At 40.9% G+C, this 20,634-nt stretch overlaps 1 long non-coding RNA gene across 1 annotated transcript; it reads right to left on the bottom strand.

Annotated features, from left to right (window-relative positions):
- Window positions 1-307: 307 nt before the first annotated feature.
- Window positions 308-19,069, bottom strand: LOC121306750. The gene is made up of 3 exons (XR_005948243.1): window positions 18,870-19,069; window positions 12,374-12,429; window positions 308-871 (listed from the first exon to the last, which is right to left on the bottom strand). It is a non-coding gene; the product is annotated as an uncharacterized LOC121306750 (long non-coding RNA).
- Between the last annotated feature and the right edge of the window lie 1,565 nt (window positions 19,070-20,634).

Raw genomic sequence — 20,634 nt, 5'->3', positions numbered from 1 at the left:
CCCCCGTGGCTAGGACAGGGGTCCTCTCCTGGCTGGATGGGATCTGACAGGCTTTGTACAGGATCACAAGAAGGATCAGGATGAACACAGCCACCAGGGAGTTGCACACGATGGCCACGACGGCCCCCGTAGACAGTCCCGAGCTCATTTCGGACTCCATGAGGAATGGAGGGGCCAGTCCGTGTCCCCCAAAGGTCCAGCTCAGAATCTCCAGCTGGGCACCTTGCGGTAACAGATCCGCTGTGAGTTCACAGCATGCACGCTGCAAGCAGAGGCTGGGATTACCAGCTACCATCAGAGTCACTCTACTTCAAAGATTTGTCTGTTCTTTCAGTTGGCAATGCCTCTGAGCCTTTATTCTAGAGATCCAATACAGGGTTAAGAATGCTGCGGCCGGTCAGAGACCGGATTTCTTTAGCATTCCCGATTCTTGTTTGTTCTATTCGGCCAGAGGGGTTTCAGAATGGTTAGGGGAATACCACACTTGTTGTTTTTTTTGTTTGTTTGTTTTGTTTTTATTAAGTTTTAATAACCAATATCCTTTTCATAACATCTCTGGTGAAATGATCATATTTTTATGATGCTACATTGATACAAATTATACAGAAAGACAAAAGGACAGATGCAATATAGTAAAGAAGGTTTTAGGGCCAGATATGAAAAGTAAATCAGCACTTAACAAGTTCTGGAAGGCTGACTGATTGACTGTGCAGTATATGAGCAGCTCACACACTAAGGGAAGGTCATGCAGTTGTCAGAATGAGGTCCTTTATTCTTATGAATAAAACACCTTCACAGAAAAGATCTGGATTGTCCCCTTTGCTCTGAAGATTGGATCTCAGTCTCTCAAGAGATTCCCACCTCTGTATTCCTGCAAAGCAAAACAAAAAGCAGAAGAATAAATTGAGAATGCATCCAAAACAGAATGCATCCAAAATCTGGAGCAACATTCATGCCACACACAAACCAAACAAAATTTTAAAATTAAAATAAGGTACCCCCATACGGTAAAGAGTAATCTAACACTGTATAGTATATTTATAGAAATAGCTGACCCATGTCGTTATCATGATTTGCACCTATTCAGTAACCTGAGGCATGGGGAAGGCTGCAGGCTCAATTAAGCAACATGAAAAAACATATCTCCCTCACCTCACACCAGCAAAGCTAACTTATAAACTATATCATTAGCCCTCTATACAATATGTAGTTGATATTACTGGATATTATACAACAACGATACATAAATAATTCATTTTAAAAAGTTGTAGTATAACAGTGCTAATGGCATTGGTGCAGTGTGTTCCTCTTTAACTCCGCAGTTCAATAATGCTCTCGCTCTTCATCCCTTAAATAAGACTTTTACTATGAGGTATAGTAATGATGTCTGAAGCAAACACTTCCATTGAAAAGCTGGGACCAAGAAATAGCATATTGTATTACTGTATTAAACCATTAGCCTTCCACCACCCCCTTAGTGGAGCGCAGGAGCCTGGGCAGCCCAATGATTGGAGCTGATGCCTGGGAATCGAGGGATTTGTCCTAGATCTCGGTCCTAATTTTAAACATATTCTAGCATACCGATGAAATGCGGTGAATTATTAAAATGCTATTTGTGCAGGGCTGAAGAATCTGTGGATAGAAACACTAGTGTGAGCCATTGCCTCAATTAACCTGCAACAGAGAGACCATGAAAAAAATACACCTGGCACGCGTACGGTACCTTACATACGCTAAACAAGGGATAGTGTGACCGTGTGACTGTGCCCCCAATGCAAAGGCACGCTGTCTGCACTTTGCTGAGATAATGCAGTGGCAGGGATCATTGCCTCTGCACGATCCCCCTCGGAGGAATCCAGTAACGAATTACGAGGGTACACTAGCGCATTTCTACATATATATATGAAGTAACATCAAACTGAAGCACTGAATTATATATAATGTAGGCATTAGACTTAAATTGCATTGTACTGCTGTGAATGAATTTCAAAATGCTCATCATTAAGCACTCAGTTAATATACTGTAACCCAACCCTGTCAATTAGTGACACATGCTTTGTTTTGCCAGTAAACTTTTTTTTTTTTTTACAGACACAATTAGAAAAGAGTAAGTATCTTCAAATCTCATTTCAACAGCCTTTTTCTATTTCCCTGCTTCTGGGCTCTGCTGTTCTGATTCAATACATATAGAATTACGTATAGAATTATCATCAGAGACATGATGATAATTCAATATTGGATCAACAAGACCCAGAACCAATCAGAATGACTGCAAACACAGGGAAAACGTAAACCTCGATTTACACGACTGTGACAGGGAACTGCCCCGTCTATATGAATATGTTTGGAACTGGCAGGGAGGGGGTTAAATTTCTCCCTGCCAGAAAAAAATGTGAGAATGTGGCTGGAGCTCTAATTGAATGATTATTGATTAATTGGGCTCCAGCCACAGGGGATAAAAGCCAGGGGAGAGGCCCTGGCTGGAAGTGTTCTTTTGTTTGGGAGTTTTGTGTTTAGAAGAAAGGAGTGTCTTGTTTTAAAAGACCTGGAACCTGACCGTTTATTTTGTAAGTTCATTTTGATTATTTGTGTTTGAACCTCTTTCTGTTGACCCTTATGCCTGTTTATTTGATTATTTTATTTAAATAAAGACCTTTAGTTTTTGACTTTACATTGTCTCTGAGCCTCAGCCCTCTGTCATCCTGTCACAACAACATTTGAAGGTACTGGCTCAGAAACCACACCAGTCAGCTGTTTCTTTAAGTAGGCAGGGATAATGTAATGGCTTGCACCAACATTCGGCATTAGACCCTCTCAGTCTGAAGCAGAGGACTGGCGTGTTTACAAGCTGCTGGAAAGTGATCCGTCACGAAGGGGGCTTAGCTCCGGCTGACTACAGAACAGAGCACTTTCTGTGTGAGTCTCAAAGAGCAGCACTGGCACTGTCATCTGCCAGGCATGCAGGTCATGTGACTGACAGCCACAATGCAGGGATTAGTGCTCGTCCCATCCAGTATTTCAAATTCCTTCATACAAAACAAACAGCAAAACGTGCACAGTTGTATAATTTTAATCATCGAAAGTAAAAAAAAAAAAAAAACAGCCACACTGAACATCTGCCTGTTGTCAGCATGCTGATCTAACCCTCCACCATCTGTCAGCCAGAAGCAGTTCCGTGCCTCACTGTGTGTGTCGGGTGAGGGAGGGGGATCCAGTCCAGGCCCTGCAAAACCATTCCCTTCACAGTGCTTCCACCAGGCTAGCCTGCCAGTGGGGTGAGAAGCGTGTCAATTAAACTAGTTCCAGTGGACTGCATTCATTTTGTACGGAAACACTCGTCGAGTCTCATTCCTCATGTCTGCTGTCACTGATAAGTCAGTAATGGTCTCTTGTGCTGTGTGGAGTATGTGTGCCTGTGTGAAAGCTTTCCCCTCGGTTGAAGGGCTGCTGGAACTGGAAGTTGTTGAGTAGGATAAATAAAAGGACGAACTCCCAGATTTCTGGAATCAGGCTGAGTTTATTCACCTGCAGGAATCCACAGCTTCAGATAGCTACTACTCCTATATTACTGTATGAGCTGTGTGCAGCTTTACAGCTTTACAGCAGTAAGCACAGGAGAACACCTCACTGGGGAATGATAGTGGGTGCCAGTACAACTGGCTCATCCTCCAAGCAGGGGCTGCATTCACCTTGGTGTTCCTGGAATGGCAACTTCTCTACATTGCCTACCCTGGCTTGCCAGCACTGAGTTCTAATCTCTGTATTCTTAAATATCATAAATAGGGGTCTACTTAAATCGCGGTAAATTTACGTATTTTTCACGGGTAGGTTGCGGAATAAAATTAGGATTTCGTGAACCTGTTTAAACATTAAATAACCCTAAGCAGAGAGTATTTCAGATCACTATAAAGCCTAAAAACAGTGGTACATGCTTCCTTACTAAAACAGAGTGCTGTCATTTGTTAAAGGCAAGCATGCAGCATCCCTCTGCAGTTGACTTGCCCATACATTGAGACGCAAGTCAGCATCCACTGAATTGGTTGGAAGTGTAAGGCAAAGCTTTGCCAAGTTAAATAGATGTGGAAATCGATTAGAAAACTCGTTTACCCAAGGGCATCTGGCATACTTTAATAAAGGCAATGTATGCAGCGTGTTCGTTGTCGTGTTACTTGTCCCATCCGATAATTTATTTTATTAGTACTAAGTCAAAACAATGAAACTGTGACTATTCTGGTCTAAAATTCCAACTGTTGAAAAGTAAGCAGCAGGTTGAAGCGAGGTGGCTGTGCTAGATCATGTAGTGCTGACTTAACTTGCAGACAGGAATACTTTTTGTCTGGGCTGACTTTCCAGTTTGGTTTCTGAAAGCTGTTTATTTTACGTTCTGTTCAGCAGCACCTGTAGTAGCCTTTTGTTTAATGTGTGATTCTCAAGCTAAATAGCAATCAAATCGTATTTTCTCCAAAGGCACATTACAAGATGTGCAAAACTATTACCTCCATCAGCATGTACAGTTTCTTTGGGAAATATCTTGACATGATCAATCACCGAAATATACTTTGCTTTTTTTTGCTTTGTCGTCCATTTCTACTATTTTACCTCCAATTCTGAAAAATAGATTTTAGCAACCTAAATCAAAACCATGCAGCACTAGCTTTGTCCCACCCCCTACTGCACAGTACAGGTCAGACAAAAGCAGTACAGACCCACTGATAGACTGATTAAAACTTTGTTGTCATTTGAATAGTAAACAAGAACGTTAACCGCTTTGGAGAATTTTTTTGTAAATGTTATTTATGGATGTTTTTTGTTTGTTTGCTTTTTGCCTAAGTGCAATGCACACAGGACAGTGAAGGAATAAAAAAGGTTTATTTTTTTCTCTCTGTACTTATTGAGTATGCATTGGCCTCTAAAAGAGGTGAATTTTGCAGTGACCCCTCAATTTCACGATTTAACCCTAATCCTAAACGCCTCAATGGACACACACTAATATTTATTTTATTATATAGCACCTTTCATAGTGGACCACCATCACAAAGCACTTACAACAACATCTCATATTAAAAAGGTTAAGTGACTTGCTCAGGGTCACACAATGAGTCAATGGCTGAGTTGGGATTTGAACCAGGGACCTCCTGATTATAAGCCTATTTCTTTAACCACTGGACCACACAGCCTCAATACTAATACTAATTTTCTGATTGCTGAAACTGGTACATTTAGTAACGTGGTAGCATGAGCTACTGAAACGTCTGCACTGCTTGTTTTGGACTGAGTCCTACTGCACTTTATCTGTTAATACATTTAATAGTTTCAGCAATTAAATAACGAGGAAGTCTTGGATCAGACTTAATAGTCTATTATGTATTAAGTTTTAGGCACCCATAATAACACTGGTGAATTGTATCAAATTATGCTCATCATGCATAATTGATGTTTACACAAATATCATTTCCGATAGATCACACTGGTTTTGGTTTTTGTCGCTTGCTCTCCCATTTCATTTCAGATAGATTACACTGGTTTTGGTTTTGTTTGTTTTTGTCACTTGCTGTCCCATGTCATTTCAGTTCCAATCCCATGAACCCCCAGGAAGCAGCAGGAGCTGTTGTGTGAAGAAGACCTGCAGTGAAGCAGATGGGTGTCAGAGATACCTAATCAGATCAGATATGAGGCTTGGAGTTTATCCCAGTGTTGTCTGTATTTTGTTGCAGGCAAGCAGGGATTCATCCTCCCGTGAAAATCCAAATCTAAAAATCTAAAATCTAAAACAGATAAAAGCCAATGTAGCAGTGAAGGTGTAAAACTGAGCACACTTCTGATACCAAAGGAAACAGACACATTCATTGACATACCTGTGTCTCCTCTTTGTCACTTCATGAAGTATACTGCAGTGCACCACGCATGGTGTTACAGTGATAGGATAGGTTGTTTTTGGAATGGTTTGGCAGGGATCCCTGAACCCATATCCATGAATAGAAAAAGTGTCCCTGGTTACCTCCTTTCCAGCCATGTGACAATATAATACCTTGACTGGTTAACCCATTGGCCACTCAGTTGTCATAGTGCCCATTAGGGTGGGTAGAACAAGGCTGCAGAAAGCTGGGGCAGGGAGGTAGGCAGCAGGAACAGTTTGTGAAGCCGTTTCAGCATGTAGACACTTGTCCCAAAGCGACAGATAGAACCGCTGCAGCTAGAAAGTCTGAGTCTGTATCTGTCAGCGCTGTCTCTCCTTCACATGCATGAAGGACCTGTTCATTTGTGTCAGCAAACAATAACAGCAAGCTTCCTGTTTCTCTGCATGACCATTGGCTGGTCTGTCACACATGATAAACCACCTACAGCTTCTAAAACACTCAAATCACAAGAGATACAGAATACAAAATGAAACAATGAAATCATTTGACAAGCGTTTCCAATTAACCTTCAGACAAAATGCTTGTGAAAGGATTGAACCGGTTTCTGTTTAGTACTCCACTATACCATAGTGAGCATGGTAAAGCATAGACGCGTATGAACGCAAACAGGGACCATAAAGCACTGTAAAAAAAAGAACATGGATGGTCAAAATGTAGTTTGAATGTGTTTAAACCACTGGAAGAGAAATGCAAATTCACAAAGTTCAGCCAAGGAAGAGATAAACAAATAGCTGACCATATGACTAGTCGATAATGCTGCTCCAGCACAATGAAATTAGTTTTTGATGAGTTTGCAGAGTTCCTCTCCCCACTGCAAATAAACTCCAGCGTCATTTTTCATTTTAAAAGTGCCCCGGGCACAAGACGGCACCTGCAACCTGCACATTAATAGGAATTTCTGATTCAATTAAACAGGAGCTTGTTTTCCCTCAGAAACCTATCCACCGGTAATTGTACTGCCAGCCCTTCTTTTATTACAAACCAATACAGTGTTTTCTAGAAATGTGATGAAATACTTTTTTAAAATGTAAGGAAAAAAATAGTCATGCATCTTAAAGGATTAAAAACCATTGCAGAGACAATGACTGAATGTTTTCAAACACATGCTCCCTTGAGAAACAAAACCAGCTCTTTAAACAACAAGACGGGTTTGGTTGTTTGTCTTGCAAGTGTTGCACCTGAGAAAAAACAAACAAACATTGATTCTAAATGTTGCCAGCAAGTTTATTTCGACGTTGCCAGAACAAGTGCCTAAAAGCAACCTTGTTGTTTCACTGCGTTTAGCCAGTAAATATTACTGCTTTCAACAAGCACAGCACAGCGTAGGCCTCGTCCTTCTAGTGTCTTCCACTGGAGCTGCTTGTGAATATTCTAAGTTGTTTAGTGGGTGCTTCAGGTCTTGTGCTACTGTAGCTGGAAGCTCATTGTCTTTTCCTCTCTGATTCTCTCTCTCAGATCTGCATCTTTAAAGTCCCTTTCAGCCCAATTTTACTGCCCCTGAAGCCTTCAGTTCTTTTGTTCCCCTCGAATATTTAAAAATGCATAAGAAATCTGTATCTCTTGGAATACCACAGCCCCCACCCCCAGCAGTAACTGCTGTTGGCAGGGAGATAAATGTCAACTTTTGGATTTGAAGCGCAATGGCTTATTCTGCAATCGTAGAAAGAAAGTTAGACAAGTGTTTCGAATATAGAGGTTATAACGCACCTTGGATATAACGCTCCTACAGCATGTCCCCCAATTCCCTATACTAGTGATTCATGCAATATTTCTACAGTAAATACAGTACCAGTGTTGATCAAACTGTAAACAACTTCAAAGTGTAACTTGAAAAACTCAACTCTTCCCTTCTGGTCTATACAGCACTCTGCCTTAATGCACTTCAACTTGGACTTACCTGCTCCCTATTTTACTGTATTTAATCCTGCACTGAACCCAATCTGTAGTATTCTATTACACCTGCACTCGTATCTAACCCTGATGTAACTCTCAACACTGTTATCTGCTCTTGAACTGCCCCAATATCAAATTGTACTGTGTTTTGTATTTACTCTTATTAGAACTGAAGTCATTGTATTTTGCATCTTGCTCTTAATTGTACTCTAATTCTTGAAATGTATTTTTTGTACACAACTGTAAGTTGCCCTGGGTAAGGGTGTCTGCTATGAAATACATAATAATAACTTCTGTTTCTGTCTCTCCCTTTTGATACAGTATCTGAACTGAAGAAACGCTGCGCTGGCACTTTATAACACAGACATCTTATTCAGCATTCGTTTTATAACTAAATAAATATTAGGCCTATTACGTGGTTATCTCTCCTAATGTATTTACTGTTTTGCTGTGAGAGGAGCTGCAGCTTTCTCTGGGAGACAAGAAGCTGCAGCCCCACTCCGGCAACTAAACCTGGGGGAAGCCCATTCCCTCTTCCCCTCTCCCGATCCGCTCTCCTTCTCGCACTTCGAACTCAACTCCCGACTGCCGTTTAGCCAGGCTATTTATAGTTTAAAAACTGCAAATTAAAATGATCCACGAGTGGGAATGTTACCTTATTTTTTTTATTTTTAATATAGCGTTGATTACATGGTGCTTTATGCATAGTTAATTCATGGAAAGTTACATTATTGCTTCACTATATGTGCATTATAGAGAGGGAGTTATTTAATTTTGTATTTTAGTCACATGTGTGTTATGTATCCCACGGTGCCCCCTCCCCCGTTTATAACACTCTTTGGTTATAATGCTCATATTGTCGTGTCCTGTCCCGTCCCCCCCCCACAGACCTGCGTTATAGCGAGGGAGCTCTGTATATGATAATCGCTTCTCACTGAAATGCTGCTCTAGTTTCATTAACAGTGTTTGTCTTTAGCAGATCTTGGGATTGGGAGGATGATTTTCAAAGCTCTTGCCTCCCATGCAAAATGTGCATGATTTTTTATTTTTTATTTTTTTTATCTCTGAAAGAGAAAGAAAACCCTTTCAAGCTGCAACTGTTAGGAGCAATGTAGGTGTACTTAAAAGAGTCCATTAATGATTCTTCTCAGCCTTTCATCTCTAGTTTTGTGAACGAAACAGCTTTTTTTGTCTTTGTGAAAAAAATGGTGCAGATTTTGATTTGGCACAGAAACCTTCGAAACTCATTATGTGTGTGTGTTCAGAGTTGACGCATGTGGCAGGGCAGCGTCAGGACTGAGACTCCGAGTCAGGGAACGCTGCAGTTCAAGCGGCTATGCGCACGTTTCCACAAACAAGAACAAACACAACAGGCACAAGGGCCACAAGAAAAGGTTAAACAAAGCAACCCAATCAGTGCCTGTAAACTGGGCATTCACCTTCACTGCAGACAACACAAACACAGCTCCAAACTCACCAAACTCCCTCCAACAAACAAAGGATTTCTGGATCCTTTTATAGATGTGGCCACACCTGTGATTGCTGGCAGGGACAGATTTAACCCTGTCCCTGCCGACCTTCCATTCCCACACACACTATTTACATCCACAATGCATAATTCCCACACCGCTGTGAAAGACGACACACAGAAAACGTTGCTTTATTTTCATGGCAATTTAGCCTTCACTAAATGTACTTAACTGACCTCAGCAAGCACTAAAATGCAATCTGTAGGTTCACTGAAAAACATACATGCTGTCCACTCAGCATAGCTGGGCAATGAATACATGTAATATACCACCCCAAGTATACATATAAAACTGGTTGTTGATGTCCAAATGACAATAATGTATGTGTGGCACACTGAGGCAAGATATTGAGAAATGTAATAAACAAGACACCAAGTGTAAATCTCAACAAATTGTCAGGCTCTCAAATTACTTTTTTTTTACATTAGAATGCTCTGAAAATGCATGGCTTGACCTTCAAACGTGGAATTAATGTGAACGGTCACGCACACACCTGAAGCACATTTGGTTTAATTCAGTACAGCATTTCAGATTTCTTCCCAGAACAACAATTTCACGCTGGCCAGCAGCAACCCCTTTCCAACTGCCCAGCAGCAACCCTGTTCAGGCTTGCTAGCAGCAAAAAAATGTTACACTAACATGTTGAATTACATACCGCTCTGTAGTTTTCCATATACTTAATGGAAAACTGACAAAAATTGAAAAATGAGACATTTTGAAATCTGTGTAACTTGAAATACTGTACTACTATTATGGCATCTGGTACACTTTTCAATACATTTTTTATTACATGAAATTAAATAAAATACCTAAATTTTGTTCATTAAATGATGTTTCAATCCTAAAATTGTAGGTGATGTAAACCTTTTGGCCACAGCTGTACATGTATAACTGTGTTAATTCCCCTTATCAAGGTTCCCTGCTGTAAATTTGCATGGTATTTTTGTAGTTTTTCCATGGTTATACTATCATTTACCTACTTTGCCATAGGTTGCCATGTTTTTTAGTACCTCTGGACTTTACTGTGCTTCCCCATGCTTTTTTCTTTTACATTTCACTATGCTTTTACTTTGAAAGTGTTGGTAAGGGTCTGGAATTGTGAGCAATGCATGGCACTGTGGCCATTCTCTTCCGTAAAACATGGTTGTTCCAAAACACTGTTAGCTGGGTTCCACCTTCGATCCTGCACTTCAATAACAGACCCAGCAAGACTCCAGCAGGGAAGAGTTTTCATACCATGTGCTGCTGGAATCCCTCTGCTCCACATTTCCAAACAGCAGACACATATTTTAAGAACTGTGTTGTCAGGCACTCTGAACCATCTCCTGCTGGGCTTGCTTTTGCTTTTAAGACTCATCTTTCTGGAATAATACCCGCTCCGGTGGACTAATGGTCAATATGAAACATACCCTTCATATGAGCCATGTTACAAGATGCCAAATACAACTGCCAAGATGACATATGCAGGACTGTATTAGAAATGTATTTGCTGATAATTGAGTTCCCCAGCTGAAATCTATACTATCAGTTTAATGACTGTGGATTGCACCAGTTTCATAATCGCCAGTCAATCCCTGACAGTATGATATATTTACCGCCCTCATGTTATGTCTATATTGGTTTTTTTTTGCGGTCAGGGGAAAACCCAGCTCTTGCTTTATTCGCATTGGACACTCATTAGGAAACTTCAACCATCAGATGGAGTTCTGCCAGTCCACACTCCTAACTGGGGCTAACAGAGTCCCAGGTGAACTCGATCTGATCTGGTCCGCTGTTAATGGAAATGAACGAGTCTGATTTCAGAGCGCTTTCAAGTCATCTCAGTGGCAGATGAAAATGCAACACAACACTATACTACTAGTGCTGGGCTAAAAGCAGTGACTGCGTTACTAAGAGCAAACCCTACTCAGCAGAGCAGTTCTACCCAAAATGAACCCAGCTACAGTATTTAGTTGCAGCTGGAAAAATAGGATATATGCTTGTTGTCTTAATCTAGCTGCAGCTGGAGAAGTTACATGGCTATAAGCAGCATGGATCTGCTGCATTGTGTAATTATTGATATTCTAAATGTTTGATTGGATAGAATCTTATGTCACAGGAACTGGAGGCTTGCCATTATTCTAGGGACAAGGCTCTATCCATCCCCTCCTTTGTAACGGTATCGTCCTTCAAGTGACTGTAGCCAACAACATAATTTAATAAATTACGCCTGTTGTGCTGTTCCACTCGTTACACAGGTCCCTGTGGCAGTGAGGCAGGGTGAGAGCACAGGGCTGTATATGGGGGGAGTGTTGGGTGGCAGTGACAGAGTTAAAATCCTCCCTGCAAACACACGTGAGCATGTGGCTGGAGCCGTCAATTGAATAAATGTTTAAACGATTATTTCAGGCTCCAGCCACAGGTGTATAAATAAGGCGATCACGGGTGGTGAAATAGTTGGTTATGTGGAGAGTTAATGTTGGTGAAGGTATGTGTTTAGTGTTCCGTACTGTACTGTATTTACGCCTGTGTCCGTGTTTGTGAATGTTTTGAATAAACTTTTGTTTTGGCTCTTGTGCCTTTTGTTTTGTTAAATGTGGTTTATTTAGAGTTTCTGTCCATGTTATTTTTGTTTGCTTATAATTAAACGTGCGCACCAGCGCGTACAAACCTCGAGTCTCTTTCTGATTACAACAGCCTGGCCAGTGACGTCATCTTTACCTGATTACAACAGCCTGGCCAGTGACGTCATCCATACCAGATTACAACAGCCTGGCCAGTGACGTCATCCTTACCGGATTACAACAGCCTGGCCAGTGACGCCATCCTTACCTGATTACAACAGCCTGGCCAGTGACGTCATCCTTACCGGATTACAACAGCCTGGCCAGTGACGTCATCCTTACCGGATTACAACAGCCTGGCCAGTGACGTCATCCTTACCGGACTACAACAGCCTGACCAGTGAATTCATCCTTACCGGATTACAACAGCCTGGCCAGTGAATTCACCCTTACCAGATTACAACAGCCTGGCCAGTGACGTCATCCTTACCTGATTACAACAGCCTGGCCAGTGACGTCATCCTTACCACACTCCCAAATGAACAGCTGTAAAAGAAACACATGTTATCGCAAACATGTACTTTCATTGTGAAACATGGCTTCTCCTGGAGAGTCAATCTGCCACTAACTGTAGCTACAACATAGCTACACTATAACGGGTTTATATTACAGGGACCATGGTACCACATGGGCAGCTGAAACAATATGATTGACTGTTTGAAGGATGCATATTGATTGCAGTACAATATTACTCTATTAAAGTGTTACAGAACACTCTGCAAAGTTTTCCAGAAGCGCATTACGTTACCGTGGCCGTGTCCCATGTTGTCCGTTTCGCAGCATTCTATTTCGAAGCTGCCGGCTCCTTTGAATTTGTTATTGACATGTCATCGGGTCATAAATCAACTGGCCAATAAATTCCTCAGCATTTACTGGGGACCGTTCGCCAGGAGAAAACAAAACAGGACTCTGAAGGATTGCAGTGTATACAGATCACACTCTCTTCTGCAGCAGTACTGCTTTTCTGGTCCCACAACATGCCACTCATTTCAATCACAGCACCAGCATTGTCGCAGGAGGAGCAGGAACTGCATAAAATGAGGTGTTTAGAAGAAAACTTCACTTTATCCTGGCAAGCATTCTTCAGTAAATGTTGAAAAAAGTAAAAGCCTAGTTGATTTACTTATAATGTGTGAATAACAAATAGCAAAATAGGGAATATGTAGAAAAAAAACATTGCTACGATACGGACAAGAGGGGATACATCATGCTACAGTAGGCAAAGTAATGGGTTTCTTATAAACACTGCAGGGGCTCTGTAACACTGTAATCCCATGAGGACAATGTGGTATCCGTTCCAAATCCATTGTGTTGCAATTGCTTGTAAAGGTACGGTCTGCAAATTGTAATTAGTATTGCTTGGACAGCATGTGCAAATAAAACTGCTTGCAATGCCTTCAGAATCAAACCTGTTTATCAACCCACTGTGACAGATTGCTCTGCTGTATCTCAGTGCTGTGCGATCCATTTCTTTCCAACTAGTTCCAAACAAAAGAATACTGGAAAATGGGTTTGAATTTTTAAATATTCAAACACCGACTATAATGGTATTCATCTCAGGGAAGGGAATAAGACTCCTTTTGCATAGCAGCTTCTCCCATTCAAGGTGTTAATGCAAGACTGAGTAGTCACAGTGTACAGGTAACAAGCCCAGGTGTGTCTTATTAAATTCAGGTAAAACCAGAAATGGCTCAAACTGCTTTGCAATGAGGGTCTTATTTCCAACCCTGCAAGCATACACACATATCGCCGGATACTTGTTGCCAGCAGGTTGGGTGATCTGCTTTCAGCATGGCACCTCCAGTTTATTTTTTCATCGCCATTTTCCCATCACATTGAGCTGCTTTCAATCTCACAGAGGATTAAGTGTGCCAAGCTGAGATTTCCCTCTCAGACGGCTGTCCTGTAAACTAATTACTAATCATTATACAATCAATTGCACGCAGCTTCAGGATAAGGATACACATCTTAATTTATGAGCCTATTAAAATCGGGAAACAATTCTTTAAAAACAATAGGGCCCTGTTTTTCAATAAAAAACAAAACAAAGGTTAACACTGACAAAAAGGGTCTCAATTTACAAAGGAGTGTGATAAAGAACAAGCGTGGTATTATTAATACACCTGCTGCAATAGGGACAGCAGAGCAATAACAAGATGAACTTGAATCAATGAAGCACCAGTTATCACAAAGCTCTTCACAATAAAAAAAAAAAACCTGAATAATTAAAGGAGCATTGATTCCATTACCTCCTGTTAGCTTTGGAAACATTATCTCAGGTCTTCTTCTGATAAATGTTTGTTTTTCAAGGAAACACTGGCTTGTAAAGCTAGTTCCTCTCTCTTCCAGTGGTCAGCTGGTTTGTCCATAAAGAAATGCTGGAGCGAATAGGGGAAATATGTGCCAAGGAATTAAACTGGCAATTGGAAAATTACTTTAACATCGTCTCCTCTTCTATTGTGGCAGAACAAAGCAGTAAGGCTTTATTTTAATAAGAAAAGAAAGCAACAAAAAAAAGCACATGACAGAAAAATACCTAGTTACTCGGAATAATGCTCAAATAATGTAAGTAATGAGGCTTGTATTTATCATGATGATCTTTTGCCAATGATTGATAATTGAACTTTTATTATCGTCTAAATCTACTAACAAGAGGCAAGAACATAGATAAGCATTCAGTTATTGGAAATGCGGATTCCACTACTTGTCTCATAAGACATGCCATTGCACAGGCCCATCAAATCACACCTGTACCCCAGATAACAGGTGCTGGTATTCTGCGATCGACACTCGCAGCATGTGGAGTAACTCCCTGTAGCAAAGACGTTGTGAAGCCTAATCCAGTGAGGATGAACACTTCAGAACACAGAGCCGGAATTAGCCCCTTCATTGAGAACCCAGATGACTGTTGCAGTCTGTGCTACAGGACTCTTTTTAAAAGGGATTCTGTTGTGCGGGGAAGGAACTTAGCTTTGAGGTACGTTCAATGCTGGCAGTTGTAACTCAGCTTTTGAACTCTATGAACTTTGGATGAAAAGTAGTACTCAATAACTCTAAGTTTGTTTGCTTCTTTGTTTCTTACAATCAAGATAGAACATGCACAGTGAGTTTCTCTCAGTAGTGTTCGATACACAAACCTGTCTTGAAAAGCAGAAAGCGATATATTTATACCAGTAAACTAGAGGTGCTACATTTCTTACCTCCGTAGCTCTAGAAACCAGAGCCTGGTTACAGCAAAACGATTGAGCATACAGGACAGGTTCATCGGGTTATATTACACTGCAGTTCACACATCGTTACACTGCTCCAGTTCCTTCTGAGACAACATGTGCACCAACATAGACAAATGCTGTACTGTTTCCACCCTCACTGTCTGCCACCTGCAAGGGCACCTAGCCAGGAAAATGTACACACATGCATTGCAGTCTCCCTTGTGGTGGGAAAATTACAATGTTGCTACTGCTATGATTGTTTAGGGTTTCCATGCTCAGGTTTAAATGCTATTACGGGTTACAAGATTTAGGTATAATATAATAATAATGTATTATGTACTGGTAGTTGTCTTTGAACATACTTCCTCTTTCTTGCTGCAGGGCAAGCGGCCCCTATAAGGGATGGAAAGATACTGACTACCAGCTAGAAAGAGGAAGTTCTTTTTATTTAGCAACCGCAAGCTGCATCCGTGACACTTCACAGAAATGTCACCAACTTAGTTAGAATAGGTCTAATTTTAGGATGCTTGCAATTTCGATAAGTTGTTATTGCTGCATGTGATTGGTCTCACCTTAATCTTCCAAGTTGTTGCTATCCAACGTATACTGAGTTAAGCTTCTGTGATTGGCTTGCAATAACTGCAGGTTACAAGGTATATATTATGCTTACTGGCTCTGCGTAGTCAGAACATTGCTCGGGTCCTAACACCTGTGTGTGTTGAGTGTGCTCTCGGGTTTGCAAACCATTAAACTTGTTTACTCAATCTTGTCTGTTCTGCTGAGTCTCTCTTTCAGGAGTTTAAAACTTCCACAACACCCTCACATTGAGACATGCACAACCAGTAAGAATGCAGCACACAGACTGCCTGGACACGTTACCCTGCATAAACACACACCAGTGTCCTTGTATTCAAAGCTTTTGATTGCTAATGTTTCATAGCTGGATTATTACACTACACTGTTAATGACCCTTGTTGTATCGACAGTTTGGCACCTGTCCTCTACAGATTCTGGCAGTACAGGAGGGAGGAGTGTATTACATACTAATCCTGCAGCGTAGTGCAGCAACAACTATTCAAGCACAATGCAGATAAATGTTTCAGCTGCTGGTAATGCCTTCCTTCTTCGCTTAACTGATTATGCAAGGGACAATTCAACACTATTTTTTTTTTTTTTTTTTTTTAGAACTGCTATCATTTCAATTAGCGTTGAAACTAACAAAAACCTATTGTACACAGAACACTATAATGTATTTCTTCCTGGTTTTACAGTTTTTTTTAATTCGTATACATTTTAGTGCAAAGGCTCAGAGGGGAAGAGATAAGTGTTTTGCAGTGCCCGTGGTTCAACAAATTAATACAGTAGTCCTTCACATATCTGACTGCGGTAAGCACAGAGTAAGGGTGGATCAAAAAGTCGGATAAATGAATCCTGTTTTAAATACCATTATACACAGCTGTAACAATTACTGTATTCACACAATTATTGTTTTGAGATTAAGCTTTTATTTGGGAGCTCCCCTAAATCCCTTGTTTAGAACGATACAGGGCATTAATGCTTGTGACAGAGTAGCCATCTGCCATATAGATGCATGCACTCACTGCGGGGTGACAGGCAGGAGATCGAGACGGAGGTTGGAGTTGATACGCCCCCTGCAGGTGAACAGGATTTATTTACCTATCACACACTGAACAGCTCACGTGACACTACCAGCAATGGAGGCACATGGAGCACACACAACACCGTGTACGAAAACTTTGGTGGGATCTACAATCTCTGGACTAATCTTATCTGTTCAATAAAGCAAACTCCGGCTACTGGCAGTTTTTGACTTGCTTACTCACTCTTCAGTACCACACCTGGTAATCACACACAGCAGACAGGCACTTCCAGAGGAGTCAGGTACTTCATTCATTAGTTACAATAAATACACCCTATTTGTTGCTCAGGCCGAATCGTACACAGATGACTGCATGTGATCAGGGGGGTGACTGGATGGTCTCACAACTTTAGTATCAATGTAAGGAGTTGCCCCGTCAGTCAATTGTGATGAAACTTCGTAAGGACATTCTCAGCATATATATTTAGAGGTAGAAGGAAGCATGTGTCTATTTCTCCAGTTTGTCACACTTACATTTTCACATGTGCATATAGGGGTCCTACTGATTTTTATGAACTGCATTGAAAACTGGCAGGTAATAACAGGTCTATGTAACACAGGCTAAATCAGCCAAAGTGTCTTTATATCATATCTTTCTGTTTTGCTGGCAATACACTAGTTGTGCACTAGATGGTGTTGGCATCTACCAATATATGACAGGCAACTTCAACCGAAGAGCAACACCAGAACTACTCAGAATGCTTACATACTGGTTATAGTTTCAAATGAATGCATAAAGATACTTTAAGACAATACTCTTTAAGACATGCTATCCTTAAACTGGCATTGTCTTTTAATGGTTAAATAAAATGTTAGGCACAACGCAAGTTCCCTTTCCAGCCTACTCTATGCTCTGCTGTGGAGCCTTTATCAAATCTCAAACTCTCTCAGACAGATAGCAGTTTCATTTTCAAACTGACTCCCACATGTGAATAGTTTTTTGTTTGTTTGTTTGTTTTTTTTGCCTGAGTAGAACTTGCAGCAGCATTTTTGGATTTCTTATTACCAGTAGCCTACAGGTTCTGCCATCAGTTCTAGACATCAGCGCTGAAGCACGGGTGGCAATAAGACTCCTGTTGCACAGCAATTTGCATTGACCTTTACAGAATGGTAAGTTGGAAGTTATATTGAGAATTTGTTTTGTGCAGCTGCTGGCATCAGTGAAGGCTACTGCCTTTGAGCCAATAAAATCTTACATTGACAGCCCCCCTCCCCCTACCACCACAAAAAACGGGCACAAGTGAAAGAATGTGGCAGATATCGTTACCGTCCTAATGCAAACAGGACCTAAAGGCTCCCGTCCCCATCTGTCACAAACACCTGCCACTGCTGTACAATGTACACACAAAACCTGGACATCTCTAGACTGTTTTTATTATAAAACAAAAATTTAATAGCCAGTTTCATACCTGCTTAGTTGGGTTGATGGTATCATATCACAAACAAACAAACAAAGACGTCTTCATATTTTTCACAGTACGCGGATGTTGAACCGTACCCATGTATCCAAGGCAGTAGACTACAGCATCTCCGCGGATTGATTTTAAATTAGTGGTCAATCTTTCACAACAATCAGGTGGCGTTCGCTCATCTTATACCACTGTAGCACCCAGTGAGAGTATCATGGGACTCAGTCATGAATCATGTACTGAGACTGACGCGGTTGAAAGATTGAATAGGCTTTGCAATTCCCTGATCGGCTTTTTGTTGAACGCTGCCTCATCCGCATTAAGAAAGGCTGTTTTTAAGTTCTGATCACCATCGACAGCAGCTTCTTTTTCCAATGCCGTGCTCACAATGACTCGCCAGTACTAACGCTGGAAACTTGGCTAGTGGTATTTACGTTCTTTTCTGTTGTTGTACAAGTTTTATTTATTTAAATATTTGTTCAAATTATAACAGAAATCATGCAAAGTAACGTCCAAAACGCTACAAGTTTATTCTGCCCACATTTGTTTTAGTTTTTGACTTTTCAATCTATTTTTTATAAGTAAAAGGTTTAGTCCATTAGATTTCATTCTGTTATTGATGGATTTCTATTATTATTTACTTACTTGTTTTCAAGTGTCTTTCTCCCATAATACTATCCTGTTTCAAAATGAAAAGGCGTGATATACAGAAAGCGATGTGGCTCTGCAAGTTGTATGTTGCTAATCCCTACCCAGCAAACTCTGGCCCAGCTGCTCTGCCACCCAACCCAACTGAAATCCGCTGGCTCAGCACTTACTAAATTCATTACAATGCTGGTACTGAAGAAGGAGACTCACCTCCCAGCCCTTACAAAACCGCCCTTTCCACGCTCTCTGTCTTCCGATTGGACAGGACTGAGTCTATCCGCGGAGGAGTGATCCCACAGCGACTTCTGATTGGTGAATTTCTGTTTTGTTTATTGAAGCTCTCCTTTCTCACGTGAACAAACAGTTCATAGAAGCTTCTGAACAAGTGCGTCCACTGTCATAGTAGTAATATATTTCATATAATACAAAAATCTGTTGACTAACTTATCTTTCAGATGAAGAAGCCTTACTTAAACAGCGTTCGGATCTCGAATACTCGACATATTGGTAGGAATTTGCAAGTTACATTAACATACAGACAGCGGACATCACCAGCATCGGCCGCAGATGAGCCTTTCATAATTGTGACATGAGCAAGCAGCATTACAACATCGTAGGTTAAGATAACAAACTGATAACATACATTTCAGTTTTATATGTCAATGGGGAGTGAACGGTCATTCTCTTCACAACATAAGAAGTGGCTGCATTGGTCATACTGTCGGTCTAGGGATAAGTACAAGAGCCTGTTCCAGCAAGCACACATAGAGGTTTCTCTTACATAACGCATTAATGTATTTATGCAAACTGCATCCCTGCATATGTATTGTGCAATATATAAAAGCTGCATGTCCCTGTTCAGAGCCCCTCGCACTCACCATGAGCCTGCAGAGTTTGTTGGCAGCTTGGTCTTGAGGCGCACGCATTGTTTCATGAGGAACAACTCAAAAGCAACTAACTTCAGTGAGGAACAGACCCGGTGCCTGCTGAACGTTTTAAACACCTGGCAGACTGGTCAGGGAGGCTCGGTGCAATCCTGGCTGCCCTGTGTTCACAGTGTTGTGGAAGGTGGATATAGATTTTTATTCTAGCTAAATAACTGTATGACAAGAATACAAAATGTATGTAGTTTCATCTTTAATGGAACTACCACAGGGTATTTGCAGAAATTAAACTGGTCTATTGCAACATTCTTATTGTTTCTGTTTTCTTTTGTAGATCCCCCCCCCACACACCTTTTTTTATGTAATGTTTTCGACTTTGCATCCATTTAATGAAAGCACAATCTTTTAACCTGTCACATCTCATGGCCGTAAACAACATACTGAAGTTGTTTAAAGATAAAAAATGCAAAGGATGCAAAGTAAAGAAACAGTACTTAAAAAATGGGTGGCAAAGCTAAAAGTCTCCATGTGTAGCTACAACTGTTTAAATAATGTACCTGTCATTTCTTTTCATTGTTAGCATCCTCACAACCTTTTACACTTTAAAGTCTGTTTCAAAAGTCTTTTCAAAATGTCACTCTAGTGCACTGATAGTGTAAGGAGTATTGCCCACATTGTCAAACAGGTAACACAGCAATAACGACCCGTGGTGTGGTACAGAACAGAGAAGCCACAGCACTTCTTGTTATGGGTTTTTTTTGTATCACTTCCTGCAGTGATTTAGAGGACAGATGTCAAACCCCCAGTGCACTAGAGCGGCCATTTTAAAAAGAGCTTTGCAACGCTTTTCAGTTATAAGTGTAAACAGTTGTCAGGGT

The sequence above is a fragment of the Polyodon spathula genome, chromosome 2 (genome assembly GCF_017654505.1).
Source record: "Polyodon spathula isolate WHYD16114869_AA chromosome 2, ASM1765450v1, whole genome shotgun sequence".
Lineage (NCBI taxonomy): Eukaryota > Metazoa > Chordata > Actinopteri > Acipenseriformes > Polyodontidae > Polyodon > Polyodon spathula.
Note: the sequence above shows the minus strand (reverse complement) of the source record. Positions and strands in the feature narration are given on the sequence as shown.